The following is a 16003-nucleotide window of genomic DNA, read 5'->3' on the forward strand; positions in this document are numbered from 1 at the left end:
TTTTGTTGTTAATAAATGCTTACTTCCAAACCAGTTTCAACACATCCTTAAAAAAACTCATATTGCACTGAATGCCATGTAAACACAGGATGGTGCTTATTTTTTATTTTTTTTAAAGATTATTTTTTGCCTGTATTCACAGGACAGATGAAGACATGAAAGGGGAGAGAGAGGGGGAATAACATGCAGTAAAGGGCCGCAGGTCGGAGTCGAACCCGCGGCTGCTGCGTCGAGGAGTAACCCAGCCACGACATGGTGCTTTTTGCAGCCTTATTTTTATTACAGTCTATATTCGCACCCACCCAGTGTTGAAATGTAAGACTGAATAATGTGCTTTGTAGCCATACATTTCTGTTGTTCCTATTTGGATTAAGCCAAACAGTGCCCGATTTTCATTGCTGGTAGAAATAATTGTATAAGCCATGGGTGATATAACTTTATCTGCTAGCTCCTGGCTGTTAATATAAAACAATACTAGACACAAAATTTGTATGAGCACTTTAAATATGATATTGATTCTGCAATATATCCAATGCTTCCCTTTTATTGGTTCTCATGCAGTAGGTTTTGAAAAATGCCACAGACCTCTTATCACACAGATTAGAATGGATTGCTTTTAATATTCCCTCCAATAACGGGTCTTTGTTCCAAATGGCCATTACCTTTCCTTGCATGAAAAGTCAACTTCTATTTGACAAGACATTTAGTATGGCTTATGTGGCACAAACTGCGCTTAAAGTTTCAAATTGAACTTTGGGGGGAATTTGAGGATATTTGTGGGTGTTCTCTTAGAAATGGGAATTTCTGGATCATTACATGCATTTCTCCTTCCTCCATATCAATAGGCACAATGTTACATTTCCCTCTCTGCCATTAGTCAAAGTGGTCTAATTTAAAGTAGGGACACTATTGGGTTTTGTGTGATAAATGACCCATGTGAGAGCGACCCACAGTGGGTAATGAAGGGAAAGGGTTCAGTTACAAGCAGTTAGAATACAAATATCCTGCCTATTTCAGGGTTGACACTGGGTATGAGACATAACAAAATAAAAATGTCTTTACATCCAATTATTTGCAATAACATTTATCTGTACATCTGAAAAGTTTTTTGTTTTTTCAGCAATCCGTATGTCTAAATGGGTTTCATGTTTTTTACAGTATGTCTTATTTTTGGAATGAAATGAATGCATTTTGGTTTGCAGTTAATTTTCCATTTCTGTAATAAGTAATGTTGTAAATCCCTCTTTAGACATTCTCCTGGCAATGGCGTCAATCCACGTCACTTTGCTCATTGTGGTCTGACAAGTCTCAAGACGCATTTGCTTGAAGCACACATCTTTACAACTAAGCTAAACATCTATCTATAGACTATACAGTGTCCTTACACTGATATGAACACATGACTGGACAAAATCACCAGTCTTTTCAATCTGGAAAAACATGGCTGCTGCTTTAAAAATGTTTGATGTCTCCATAACTGTCCTCCAAATTTAAATTGCCTTCCAAAATAACCAATATGATTGCTTTTGTTTATCTGGCAAGGATGACAGGAAGACATCATTTGACAGAGTCTTCTGTAACACATATAATCCTTAAATAATAAATAATAAATTATTCATATACTTGTTTTCTGATGGGCCACTTCTATTGTAAAAAGAATCCTCCACCAATTTAGCATTTCATCTCTAAAACATTATCAGACCTACAATTGACAGAAACCTGGTGCTGTGATGGCATCACTTGTCTTTCTGTAGGGTTTATTCAATCATCTGAAGATGGACTCACATCAACACATGCATTAAGTGGGAGATAGCTGTGAGGGCCTGTTATTTATCCAACTTTAGGGTCAAGCATTATCATATCACAAAAACACGTCCATGAAGTCTAAATAGTACGAAAAAGAACGGCGATGCTTTGTCTGTGAATAATAAGAATGGTCAATACATCTATGTGTCTTGGACTGCTATTACATTCATCCCTTTTTAGCATTGTATGCATACATAACAATTAAAACAACAGTGATGACGAGCAGGCTACAGAGGTCTGGTAAGCTCACTTATTTCTAACTCCACACCTCCAGATTTTTTCCATTAATGATGTTTTTGTCTTCAGCCTCAACCGACGCTGACCCTGAGAAAATGCCACATACAATATTAAAAGAAAGTTAATTGTTCAGACAATGCTGTAACGTGAGCTATTTAAATTACCTGGATACATGGTTAAACATAATTTGCTCTCACCAGTGTATTGCCGTGTGTATTTTGTCCATAGCAAATCCCCCCTAATCGGTTCCTAAACGTCCCAATTAGATAGTAAATGTTGTAAACATATTCTTTGTAAATCTTTACAATCATTCCCCGAAAGAACTAGGCAGGCCTGCCTTGTTGCATGGTCAGAATTTTCCTCAAAACTTGCCATTTTCACTGTGTGGCTTGCTAGCTCGAAGTTTTTTGTGGTTTCCTGAAAGGTACAGAGTTTTGCAAGGCGAGGGACATCCAAGACACTTATTTGGTTAAAAGAAACCAATATTTATTGTTGGTAGGAAACAGGATGCAAAGTCACATGCTTTGTTGACCCAACCAACCAATCTGGCCTTCATCCTGAGAGGTTTTGTGGTGTTAACAAGGTCATGATTATTATTATTATTCTGGCATTGCTGCTGAAAGTTAATTGTCATTAATCACATGACCACAAGTGGTCCTTGTCGGGAAAATATAAAATAAATGATGTTGTCATAAGGGTGATGGAAGTCCCCCTTCAACCACTTAGTTAATTGTCCCAACATCTATGTGTTGTGTTTTTGTCTAAGCTTGCTAGGTAAAGACTTGACATGGACAAAGCTTAGTGAGGCTATTTAAGGATGAATGGGATGTCTGTAGTTGAAAAAGAAAAATAATTACACCAATACCCTTGTTTCAGTGTATTCCCAGTTTAGTAATTGTCACCTGATGACAGCGATCAGAACCATTTTGCAACAGCTGCTATTTAAATACCAATTCAATAGAATAACACCTACCAGCCAAATTAGGATATGAGCTTGGCTCATGGCAACGTTCCTTTGCCAACACTCCAAGTCTGCCTCATAGTTTTCTTTCACCAATGGCTTATATTCACAAGGAGAGTTCTTTTTTTAGCCAAGTCTCTCTCTGACCCTAATCTGTATGGGGGTAAAGGTGAGTCACCACAGTAGATGTTGGCTGGTGCACAGAGGTAAATTAACTCCAGGGAGTTGTTGGCTGGCCTCGGAAACACAAACAATATTTGTGTCATGATCTCCCTTGGCCCCCTGAAAGAAAACTCAAATAAAACAGCAGCACTGTATTTATTAAGCAGTTTTCCTCCAGTACATAGCCAAACAACTCAGTCATTGCTATATAAATAATTAAGTAGAGCTACCACATTACAAAGCCCTGATATGATATTACAGCTCTTTAGATATCCTTGGTGTTAAGGTAATGCCAGGGTCTGAATTGTACCCTATTGCACCACATCTTTTCATTATTTCCAAAGCAAAATGTTATTTATCCGGGTAGGCTGGTATTCTTTCAAGCACAGAATTGATACATGTCATAACAGATGTTGCAAAACATCAATAAACGTCAAGCAATAAAGAAAGGCAGGCTTTAACTGTGAATGAAAGGAATTGGCACAGACCAATAGAAGCAACAAAAATATCATCTGTCTGGGAAAATTTGGAGAGCTCCCATGAAGTGGCTTGCAATTATATTGCACATGTCACCACAGACAAGTAGATAAACAACACTCTTTCAAATTGTAATGAATCAGCCACAGACATTGATTGGAATGAGTGTTTCATAAATGTAATTGCTTCTTTGATTCTGATCATTGATCTGAATCTGAACAATTGTCTATGGAATGTAAAAAAATCAGTGGTAATATCAGGGTCTGAAAATGTATTTCATGAAGCTTGATTCCCACATCAGTGTACAATATCACAGTACTGATTGATTTAGATAGCTTAACACATTCAAAGAAAAGGAAGTTATACATTCAGGGAGGTTTGTATAGAAACAAGCAATGCCCACTGTCTAATTTCCTTTTCAGTTCATTCTCACAATGGATGAATGAAAAATTGTAATTTCATAGCGTTCAATGTGACTTAAAAAATCATTAGAGAAAGAGAGGAGGGGGGGGGGGGTCACCAACCACCATGACATGCCCTACATTTCTTATACAGGAGTTCTGTCTGGAGGCAGCCAAATACATCACCAACCAGTCTGAGAAGACATTAGCGTACAATGAGATTTGTAATGCGACACTTTTGGGAGAGATATTTCTCATTTTGTGACAGAGCGAGGAAGGATAGATATGGTAAACAGTGGCTCCTGAGGATAATTTGACCTCAGAAAAGCAAGGCCATTTATTTTCCTCAGCTTAATGATACAAATAGGGTTGCATTTTATGAAGAAGTTTTGCTGCAACCAGGCATCTGTGTGGATTTCCACCAGAAGCAATATTAGGAGTACATGAGGAAAGAATCCATAGCTAAACAATTTAAAATGTTAGCTTTACATTAAGTGTCAGGACTTCCAATCCAAATGTCATACCAAGATAAATACAAGCTGTAATGCATTGAGCTGCTTTTGGCAGAAAGTAAGAACAAAATAGAAACCATTGCGCGTCTCATGCTCATTGGCATTTTACTTCAAGATGGGATTAAAGCCACATCGAGCATGTAATTGATGTTTGATGAGTAATAACAACAAATGTTTTCTGTCTAAAACTTAATTATATTCAGCAAACTAGAAATGTACACAGGATCTCAAACAGTAATGTAGAAATGAATTACATCAATGCTTACATTTGTCTTTTGATGTGGTTTTCATACTCTTTGCCCTTAGAATGCCCTAACATCATGACAAATCTGGATTTAAAGAAAGCTTACCTCTTTGTTATGTGTTTGTTTAGGTGTGCTCTACTCATAAATACATTAGCTTCAACAACCCATGAAGTTAGTATCTACCCCTCTTTGGTAGACTTTCAAGCACTGATCTTACCCTTAAACATATCCCTATCAGAAGGATTAAATGGAATTCACCTATAGCTCCTGGAGCCTCTTAAATCCATTCAAATCCTGCACTGGAATCATTTTCTGTTAGATGTTTCTTAGATTCTGTCAGTAATGGCACTCTTCTGCCAGACATGTGTTGTTTGATTACTAAACTGTAATCAAAGGCCAGAATAGGGTGAGCATTCATTGGGTCAGAATCTAAATTCAAACGTATTAAAGTGTCATGACTGCAGGTAAATCCACGTGTTCAGAGTGTTCATTTGTCGATAGAAAAACGATAAAGTTCACTGCACCCATAATGGATTTAGAAAACCTTATCAAGCATGTTCTTTAAAGAACAGTACAGCCTGGGGTTTTTTCTGCACTTTCAGTAAGAAGACCCCCTAAGGGATTCTTCTTCTCTTTGTTACAGGTGAGAGTGCACCTTTGCACTGACTCAGCATATCCAGGAAGCCCAATTATTCAAGATGCCGCAGATTAACTTTGCCGTTCCGTCACTGTCTTATATCAAACAATTTTAACACAGCCCATCTTAGTCAACAAGCAAAGGACTTAGCACATTTATCTCCCATGTGACAAAGACTTAGATCTGTGCCCGTATAGTAAATCATTTCCTAAACATCTTCAAATAAAGAGGAAAAGCCTTTCATTTGTTTCCTGCCCGCAGATGCTTATTAATCAAGCACAATATGAATTTGATTCTTTGTATATGTGTTTGTATAATCCTAACGAGTTATGCAAATAAAATAAAGTTTGAATTAATTTTAATGAGTGCGTAAGAAAAGGACCAGAGCTAATTAACTAAATTCCTTCTCTTTGAAAAATGGGTAACACTGACCCCCCGTTGAATATAAAACAAAGCCAAGGACATTAGAATATTCATTATAAACATATTTATGTAACACTGTGAGGTTTATGTGACCATGTGTCTCATGGGAGGAGGAGGCGCATTTGAAGGTGGAAATATAAAGTTTAAGCTTCAAAGCACAATAAGGTATATTGTATTAATTCATTCTGCTGCCTGCAGGGACTAGAGGAAGCGTAGAGGCATTATGTGCTAATATTTGCTCCATCTCTGCCTCAGTTTCTGTCCCCAGTAATTTCCATTTTGAAGTGTAGGTGCTGCTGTAAAAATGTTCCCTCTGCAAAAAACAAAAATAGATGAACTTGGGGAAATACATTTAGTTAAGTCAAGATTTTTTTTTGTATTTGTTTCTTGTATCCTCTAGCACCATAATGACGCAGGATGCTACAACGGCTTAAGAAGATGTATAGTACTACCAGAGTACTATACCATCAGGTATCGTCATTAAGGGACACAGCAGGATAGGGTTTCCAATAATGAATGCAAGGACACGGACAAGAGGAAACCATTAACACTGTGAAGAAGAATCTTACAATAAAGGTGAGACCAGTGTGATGTTGTTAATAGCTGCAATTATCCATCAACGAGCAAATGAGCCATCAACATTTACTGCTAGCTCTCAATCACACAAATCAGCCCTGATTGCTGTGCCACTGTGGAACAAGCTCCGTGCCACGTTTAGATCTGCTCTAATGCCAGGTACTATTTCTTTAATCCCCCTGTCTGCCATTTGCACGTTAACCATTGTTGAGCCAGTCTAGGGTGACCAGATTTCCCTGAACTAAAACCGACACACTTTTTAACATGAACATATGCCAGCCCAGGTCAGACATAGACACAGACAGATTAGACACAATTTTGCCAACAGCACACGTAGGCCTACTGCTCACAACATAATGGGATATCTCAGTTAATATTCATGAATTTTCTTGGTATGTAGCCTACATATCTAAGAAATAATAGGCTATTAAAAGACATTGAGTGAGTTTCGTGTGGGACCAATTTTATTTTTCAGAATTAAAGCATTCTTTTGGAAAATGCACCCACTGAAGTTGTGAAAAACTTTGCGAAAAGGTATTTTTCATTGCATGGCACTAAACAAATTATTTCGAACTGCTGCCACAGGCCTGAACTAAAGTTATGGTAACACTTTACAGTAAGGGTACATTAATAATGAATTCATGCATGAATTAATTCATGATTTGTGCATTATTTTATTTATATATATATATATATATATACATATATATATCTTATGAATCATCAGGAATTGACATAGAGTTCATAGCCTCTCATTCATGACCTCATGCATGAACAACACATCAACTAAAGCATTAGGTAAGGTGGGTACATCATTATGCACAAGTTGTGTTCAAATCAGAATTTGCATACGTCGCCAAATTAATTTCCTTGTTTCTGATATGAGACGTGTGTGACTCGAACATCACACATTTACCAAGAAAACGTTCAGCAAAAGACCGTGCAAAACATTTCAGACCGTCCTGCCAACCTGTATACATTTTAACATTAATGAAGGCTATGTTGTAACATTTTTTCACTCTAAAGTCGCTGAAGCTGCTGCTGTTTCAATCCTGTCGGCTCTCTGCAGCGGGTGGGGCTGTTGCTCATTTGACTGATGCGCGCACACACACAAACACACAAACACACACGGTGGATGCAGGAAAAATAAAACGGAGATGAGACGACACGATGACCTAAATTGAGGACAGCTCCTGCAAAATCAGGCATTTTGGGCTGAAACAATCTCAAAAAAAGGCCGCAAAATCCTGGAGGGACTGATTAAAACGAGACATAAGAAGAGGCATTGCAATAATGTTTACAAATATACATTATAACGCTGGCTGCACAGATTATGCAGATGCAGACCGCTACGATTGACTGACACACGTACACACATTGTTAAAATAATACTCTTTCGGGACAATTTCATAATGGTTGGTGTAAACCGGGATATTTTAGTGTCCCAACAGGCTTTTGTCGGGACTCGGGACACGCAACTCAGAATCGGGACTGTCCCTGTCAAACCGGGACGTCTGGTCACCCTAAGCCAGTCTCAACAATCGCTGGAAGTTGCATCCCATCTCAACTAGCACGTCTGGGACATTCAGTATGGTTCATTGGAGAAATGGCTTTGCACAAATAATTTCGAAACATTTACTGTACCAACCAGACTAGGAAAAGAAAGATGTCTGAAAAAAAGATTGTTGTGGTGCAGATGCATGTGCATTGTGAGTTGGGTAATTAGCAAGCAGAGTAGATAGTAGCCTACTTGTAGTAGCAGGTCTACTTGGTGAAGATAGATAGAAAGATAGATAGAAAGATAGATAGATAGATAGATAAATGGGAAATTAAGGTGCTACAGCAGCAAAATATCAGACACACAGCACACATACAGAATATACATGAAATAATAAATAGGATAGATTACAAGAACAAATGTTCAAAAAATGTAGATAAAAAATACAAAGTGGAGAATGTACAAACATACAAGTACAACTACTTAAATAGTAGTAATACAAATTTAAGTAAAACCGATGATTGTGCAAGTTGCACTTAGTGCAATTACTGTAGCTTCTGAGCTAAGGGCTAACACGCTAGCAAGTTGCAGAACATGCTAGTGCTAGTCGTGTCACAATAGCTCCCACAGCTTCTTTATTTTGTCTCTGTATTAGGCTGTCTACTCCCCTCTGGCATGTTGTTGTCAGTATTGCAAATCATTTCTCTCAACGAAGAGTTTTTTTAAGAGGGAGGGGAAAGCTCTGCGAGTTAGCTTGCTTGCTAAATGCCTCCTGACTAGAGTTTGTTAGATGTGTAAGCTAATTAGCATAATCGCTAATGGGGCAATACATTCAGTTTATTCAAGAGATGTATTTGTATCGTCAACATAACTGTGTGCAAACAGTTCCATTTTTTTAAAGCATTTAATACTCAGAGAGTAGGTAAAATACAGGGAGCAGCACAGCTAGTAATCTATGATAGCTTCCTCCATTTTGGACTCTACAGCTCTCTTTTTCAGCAAGACAGTTTTGTCAGTGGTGTAAATTTGTGGACCATTGAAATACACTTATGCTGCAAAATGTAGGGGGTAATGAGTCAAATTTAGGATTCTTGTTCCACTGGCTGATGTTGAGATTCTGAAATGAGTTGTCTAATTTGTTGCATGTTCAAATTGGAAAGCTCTGAAAATGGACATAATCATTTTCAGTGCCAATTATTGTATGTGCCTTGTGTCATGACCTGGCTCAGGTGGTCATAACAAAGAGGGAGACAACACCATGTTAAATGTTTAAACAATACTTTATTAAACCAAATTGAACCAAATAAGACCAAATTAACTATATGGGATGAGGAAATCAGTAGCATCAGTGGTGTAGGGTGTGCATGAGTGAAAGAGGAGAGAGTGCGTGTTGGTGTTGTAAAGTGTAAACTCAGCAAAAACCAAACCTAGGGCAACATAACCAAACATAACCAAACCTTGGTGTGCCTGTGAGGACAGCCAGAGCAGAGGAGAGACAGAGGATACTGCAGCTTAAGTGGCCTCAGCACACCAGACCCAGATGAGCTGAGTTACTCTAATTAGTAACTTGCAAACAGGAGGCACAAGATAAGACACACCTCCTCAATGTAGACAGCAAAAATACTTAAATGACACCGAAGGGCATCACACTTGTTTTCAGATTTAAAGGTAATTCAAATAATTCATCATATAATTCATCTTTTTTAATTAACATTGTGCCGATAGTTGCCAATACAATCTAATACAGCCATATTGGTTGTTTCTTAGAGTGAGACAATTAGTCAATGCTTCTCAGAGTCATAGCTGCTCAAGTACCCGGAGGACCTCCAATATGGCTTCCAGAAGGGGGCATTATATTAGCCTACCTCAATCCCCTACCAAGTCAACTATGGCCTGCTGCTCCTCTGGCCTACCCCCAGCCAAACCAGATTTTTTTTGTCGGTCTGACCTGAAAATGTCTTATCATTATTTACATTATTTGTTTTAATCTTTGGATAACACCTCATCTTGATTCATTGCTCTATGCACTTCACAATTCTGAATTAATCAAAGACAAACAACAAATGCCTGAGATCTGTTTTTTTCAAATCAAGAATTTCAGAGCTGAGGCTCCTCATTCATGTTCTGGATATAGAGATGTGCCTCATCAATATAATTATAATAATTTATACTTGTTATTGATCCCAATTGGTAAAATGGGTACAATTTACACTCTGCTTTGTTAGAAATCACTACACACAGGCCTGAAATACACACACGCTCAGGACCTATTCATGCACAAATGGAGAGATGTCCGTTAGAGTGAGTGGGCTGCCAGTGCTGCACCAGCACCCTGAGCAATTGAGGGGGCGGGGGGAGCACGGTGCCTTGCTCAAGAGCACCTTCGCAGTGGCCAGGAGGTGAACAGGCTTCTCTCCAGCTACCAATCCACACTTTGTACTTTGGTTCGTACAAGGACTTGAACCAGTGACTCTCTAGTTCCCAACCGAACTCCCTACGGACTGAGCTACTGCCACCCCTAAGTGGCATAAACCTTTGAAACATGCTGTGTTCTTCTCTATTTCGGTAACCACTCAACAGATAATAAATATAAGAAACATATCATGCTGTTCCTATTGTATGGTATTTTGTAAGCGTGAAACTGAAAGTAATTTTTGAAAGCTCATGCAACAGGGATTTATTCAGTTAAATGTTTGATATTAAAGATAAATATTTCAAAAGAATGACCCAACAACATACTTAGACTGGAAATGAATTCAACATGCAATAAGTAATGGGCTTTACAAGAGAGAGATGATTGGATTTTGAATGCTAGTCTTTGGTAAGCTTTGTTTGCCCTTTCAATACGCAGAGGAGCTTGCTGATCTCAATACATCCCCCACCATCTGTCTCTCCTCTGATTCTTTGGGCTAAGAAAACTAGAGATGTTCTTCTCAGTCTCATGCTGGAGCAGTTCAAGTCCCTGTTGCCTGGGATTTCCATTTGCATTTCATATCAAAGATCACTCGCTTGTTTATGAGCCAGTGTTTTACATCAAAACAACAGCATGGCCCTCTGGGTATACTGGATTGAATGTACACCTCAAAGTTCTTGATAATTATGAGAGAACCTGTATATCCTATACTATAATATTTAACTGATAGTATTGTCCAGAGTAATTTCTGTACTGGGCAGCTTCCAGGTTTATTTTTTGTGACATGTGCTCAGTGAATGGAATATGAATGAAATCTAGATCTAAGAGAACATAAAAATAGATGTAGTTGTGCATTTTCTGTAGGAATTAGTACATCAACGACATTTAAAGACAAATTAATCCATATAATTATGTTATTTACACAGCATGTGACCAATATTGGTCCATTTTTAGCCTAATTCAGGGTCTCAGATCAAACCTTACCACCAATTACATCAGCTTCTACACATAATTCATCCAAAATATTTACATATTTATAATATTTACACTTTGTAAGGCTGCAACCCACACAACAGTTAACATACCATTGAATATAATTTGATATTAATATTACCAATCATGATTGGAAGTTGCTAAGCAGACCTACAGGAAAGAAATATATTACGATAATTTCACTCCATTCCACTATTTTAAATGTACTTTAAATTTTAAATGTAGGTCAACTAACATTTAAGAAATGAAAGATAATACATACACAAGTAACCAAATGTATTTAATGACAATCAATCATCAACATGAATAGCTAAATAAAGTGTAGGACAAACAAGATTTAGGAATTAAATAAAAGGCCTATTTTCAAAAGCCTGATGTAAAAGTAAAAGGGTGCATATTATAGTGTAGCTTTGTTGGAATCCATATCATGTTTAACATTTGAAAACCAAGATAGACTCTTATCCCGACGTTGTCTAGGAATTACACGCTTCTTTACATTATCTTTCCCTAACGTAACCAAAATGCTTTTGTTACTTACACCTGACATCATGCACGACTCAGGATGCAAATCTTGGTCGTAGCTCTCAAAGTCCACTGCTATTGAGAGCTACAAAACATGGGGCACCTCCTTGACTGAAAATAATGTTGCATGTAAACAAAATTCAGGCAGCAATTACATTTCTAATGAAAAGATAACTGGGTAAACAAATTATTACTATATAAACATAATTGGAAACAGGGTTGCTATGTTACTTCCACTTAGTTACAATACTAACAGAAACATGGTAGGTACCTTCATGCTCATTCCCATGTATTGTCTTTAGAGCGGTTCCATACATTAGTGTTATACAACTGAAAAAAAAGAGCTGTCTTGTTTATCGTTAGGTAAAAGTAATAGCTTTTGAACAGGAAAGTGGGATAGCGTAGACATACTGTGCATCTATAACGCATGATAGGCTGGACCCATCTATTGTACTTGGCCGTATGTACAATCACATAACTGTCCAATGTTCCAAAGCCTGGCTGTACATTCACATCCCATCTCCATAACTCTCCACATAGTATTTCAGACTAAATATACACATACAATCTTAAGAAATCATTTATAAATAAAAAAAAAACTGCTACGGTGACCTTTTGTAAAATGTAGCTGTTATGTATTTCAGTAACTATTTTACTTTAGTGATGCACTACAATCCCTCCATTGCACTGAGACCTCCACTGGCTTCCTGCATTTCACAGAATCACCCACAAGGCACGGCATGCCTCCACTCCTGACTAAATCTTAGAACTCATCTCTCACAGCTGCCCCTCTCGCTCTCTCCATCCATCTAGCTCCGGACCTTTGGATATTCCTGACACTAGGCTCTTTGCCTCCACGCTGCCTCCCACAGTCAGAGCCACAAGCAATATTGGTTCTTGAAGACTTGCAGTCTTGCAGAAGGAATTGACATATGATTGAATTGTTTGTGTTTTCTTGGTGCAGTGCTATTTAGATAGCTCTGTATAGCTTTTAGGTACTGAGAAAATACGAGTAAAAACTAAAATCTATGAATGCATATTTGTAAATGCATGTATGCACATGCAAGTGCACATTAGCCTGGGTAAACCCTGACGAACTTCCTGCTTCCTGCTTCGCTGCTACGTCACCCGGATAGTTGGTCTGATTGGTTGAAGGACTATCCAATGCGCCCAGAGGCATTTGAGCGGCGTCCGTTGGTGACGCCCCTTTGGAAATGAGCTGCAATTAAACCTTGCCCAGACACACTCTCCGTTACAACTGAGAAGGGTCTGGTGTCAACCAGGCTAAGTGCACATATGGCCGAAATAACTTTTTCCCTTATAGATTTTTCCAAGACTTTCCAAGTTTGGCATAAAGGACAAAGCTGGTGTCAGTCTATATGTTTACTATTTCAAAGAAATACTACTACGAACTCCATGACACCGAGAGGCAGTTGCTAGTTGTTCGACCCGCTACAGAGCTTTGTGACGCCAGTTACAGACCTCCGTTGTATCAGCAATAGTTGGGGGTTCAACTACCCGAAAATACCCGTGACTTTGAAAATAGGTGACTTCGAGCTGCCGGTCGTTTCGGCGGACATTGCGGTTTAATTTAGTCCACAAAATATGAGCATTTTTGCCGCAACAAAATATAAGATTAGGCACCAAAACGACTAGTTAAGATTAGGAAAAAGGTCGTAATTTGGATTAAAACACTCCCAAGGAACACGCATTTCCTGCGTGAAAGGCTTTAGTTTTCCCCGCTTACAGCGGCCATGAATGAAGTGAATACAGCAAAACAAAATCGTGGAGTGCTTAACTTTTCCGTAGCTTTTTGAACGAATGATTCATGAGAACAGGCTGACATAAGACAATGTTGCTGTTTTTTTTTTTTAATTATGTTTGGGTTTGCTCAATGGCAGTACTGTCAGAATTGTAAGGTCGCACCAATATTCTTTGTATGTTGTAAAGAAAAAAGATAAGGAAGCTCAATGTTGTCCTCACTCTGTCATATCTGATGGATCTGTGGCTATGTAGAAAGTTTTGCCCTAGTTTTAAAGTGAGGAGGTCCGGGGGTGAGGAGGAAAGGTTTGCCTCAGGCGTCTGCAGCTGTGTGATGGTCTGTTACTGGGAGTTTTTCCCAGCCCACTGGGACAAAAACAACTCTCTGGTCAGTTTCAATCTCTGACCTACCTGAATGGGAGAAATCTGCTCAAAACCTTCTTTTTTTTAACTCATATGCTGGATATACACCAGATCTGAAATATCTCATTCCAGAATCCCTCCATGCTCAATTGGTTTCTTTCTTGTTTTTATGTCTAGCAGACTAGCAATTAATATCTGTTACTCTCCATCTAGCATGAGTCGGGGAGGATATTTATTGGAAGATCGATGCTTGTTTTCCTTTAAGATTGTTCCAATTTCCTTTTGAGTCACGGACGTACACAAACCGATACAGACAGGCATTAAACCTGTTGTTCTACACATTATTTTCTGCTAAAATGGCAGCCTTATGTTTTGAATAAACACTCGTCCCAACGTCTGCTAAAGTTGTACACATGTTCATGTCACGGCAATTGCCTTGACACATACTGTGTTTGGTAGGGATGTTGTGCCAGATGGATTTCTAGTCACAATGGTGTTACAAAGTTTGGGTCTTTTTTTTCAGTGTTTTTTGTTGTTGTTGCCGGTATAAGAAATCTTTGCTACCTCACAATGGGCTTTGACACACAATGTACCAAAATATATTACATATGTTTTTTTGTGAAACCATTGCTCGGAGCGATCATTGTATTTGCTTGAGTTTTATTCATTTTTCTTTTTTAAAAAGAGTATAGGTTATCACAGCCATGCCACTTTTCCAAGGCTAAGGAACGTTCCCTGTTTTTGAATCACCCTACTGTCATAAACATTTGAAAAATAAGAAATGTAACAATCACACATCTCCATTATTAAATACAGTGTTGTCCGTTTAAAGTGCTGGCATGTGGATCATTTATTTGAAACTGAACATCCACTTAACACCCTGCACAGTGTTTAAGGCGGCATTTAAGTGCTCTACTTGTGAACACTCAGAAACATGTAGTGGGTGTTGTGACACTTTCATTTAACTGCACAACAACAACACGTTTTAACGCTGTTCACCCACCTTTAATATTTACAACATGAAATAACTGCACCTCGTACACTAAGCAGCACATATCCAGTTTATTCATTTCATATTTCTTTATTTTTCAATAAAAACAACTATTTCAATTATGGGATCCATAATGAATGCATTGTCACTCAGCAAACTGTAGGGAAATGTAATGTACCTTGACCAGTTCGTTGAAAGCTTATGTAATTGTTAAATATGTAAGATGCATATCCTCCTAACATAAGGTTGTGTCACTGAACTGACATACATCTAGTTTAAAACTTATTGCCCTTGTGAGGCGCTGCTAGTCCGACTGTGCTGTTGCTGTGACAGTGCTTGCTTTGCAGTCTGCTCTAGCATCTTCCAGCATATTTGATGGCACATCAGAGGACACAGTAAACATTGACAGAAACATCTATCTTCCTGGCAACCTGTTTTTTTTATGGATTTATCCCAGTTCAGATGCTTGCTGTCATAAATATAACAGTGCAGTGATCATTAGCAGCTGTGTCAGGTGAGGATGTCACGAAAGAATTGAGGTGCATTTTGAATTCTGATTGCTTTGTCCACTCCAGCAAATAGGGCCCATTAGTTGAAATTAACTCCCACTCTGATTATGATGACAATGTAGCAATAGATTAGCAATATAAATACTTGAAACACAATTACCAAGAGCCTTTCTGAATGTTCCTCCTTAACCCCTAGTTGGCCTTCATGTCAACTGTGCAGTCATTTCATGATTCATCTCACCTTTAAACAGCCTCACAGGTGATATGTATCTATTTACTTAAACGTCTAGTCTATATCCACGACGTTCCACTTCCGGAATTGTTCTGTTGCTAGAAATTCCGCCAGATGTCACTCTTTATGGCCGGATGTCCGTCATCTTCCGCTTTCTTTGTGTGGGAATTTTAAACTCTGGTCGATTTCTGAGGACTATGGTTAACTGCTCCTCAGATCTCTGCAGGGTAAATCCAGACAGCTAGCTAGACTATCTGTCCAAAAACAATGAGTTTTCTGTTGCA

The sequence above is a fragment of the Sander vitreus genome, chromosome 22 (assembly GCF_031162955.1).
Source record: "Sander vitreus isolate 19-12246 chromosome 22, sanVit1, whole genome shotgun sequence".
In the NCBI taxonomy this organism is placed as follows: domain Eukaryota; kingdom Metazoa; phylum Chordata; class Actinopteri; order Perciformes; family Percidae; genus Sander; species Sander vitreus.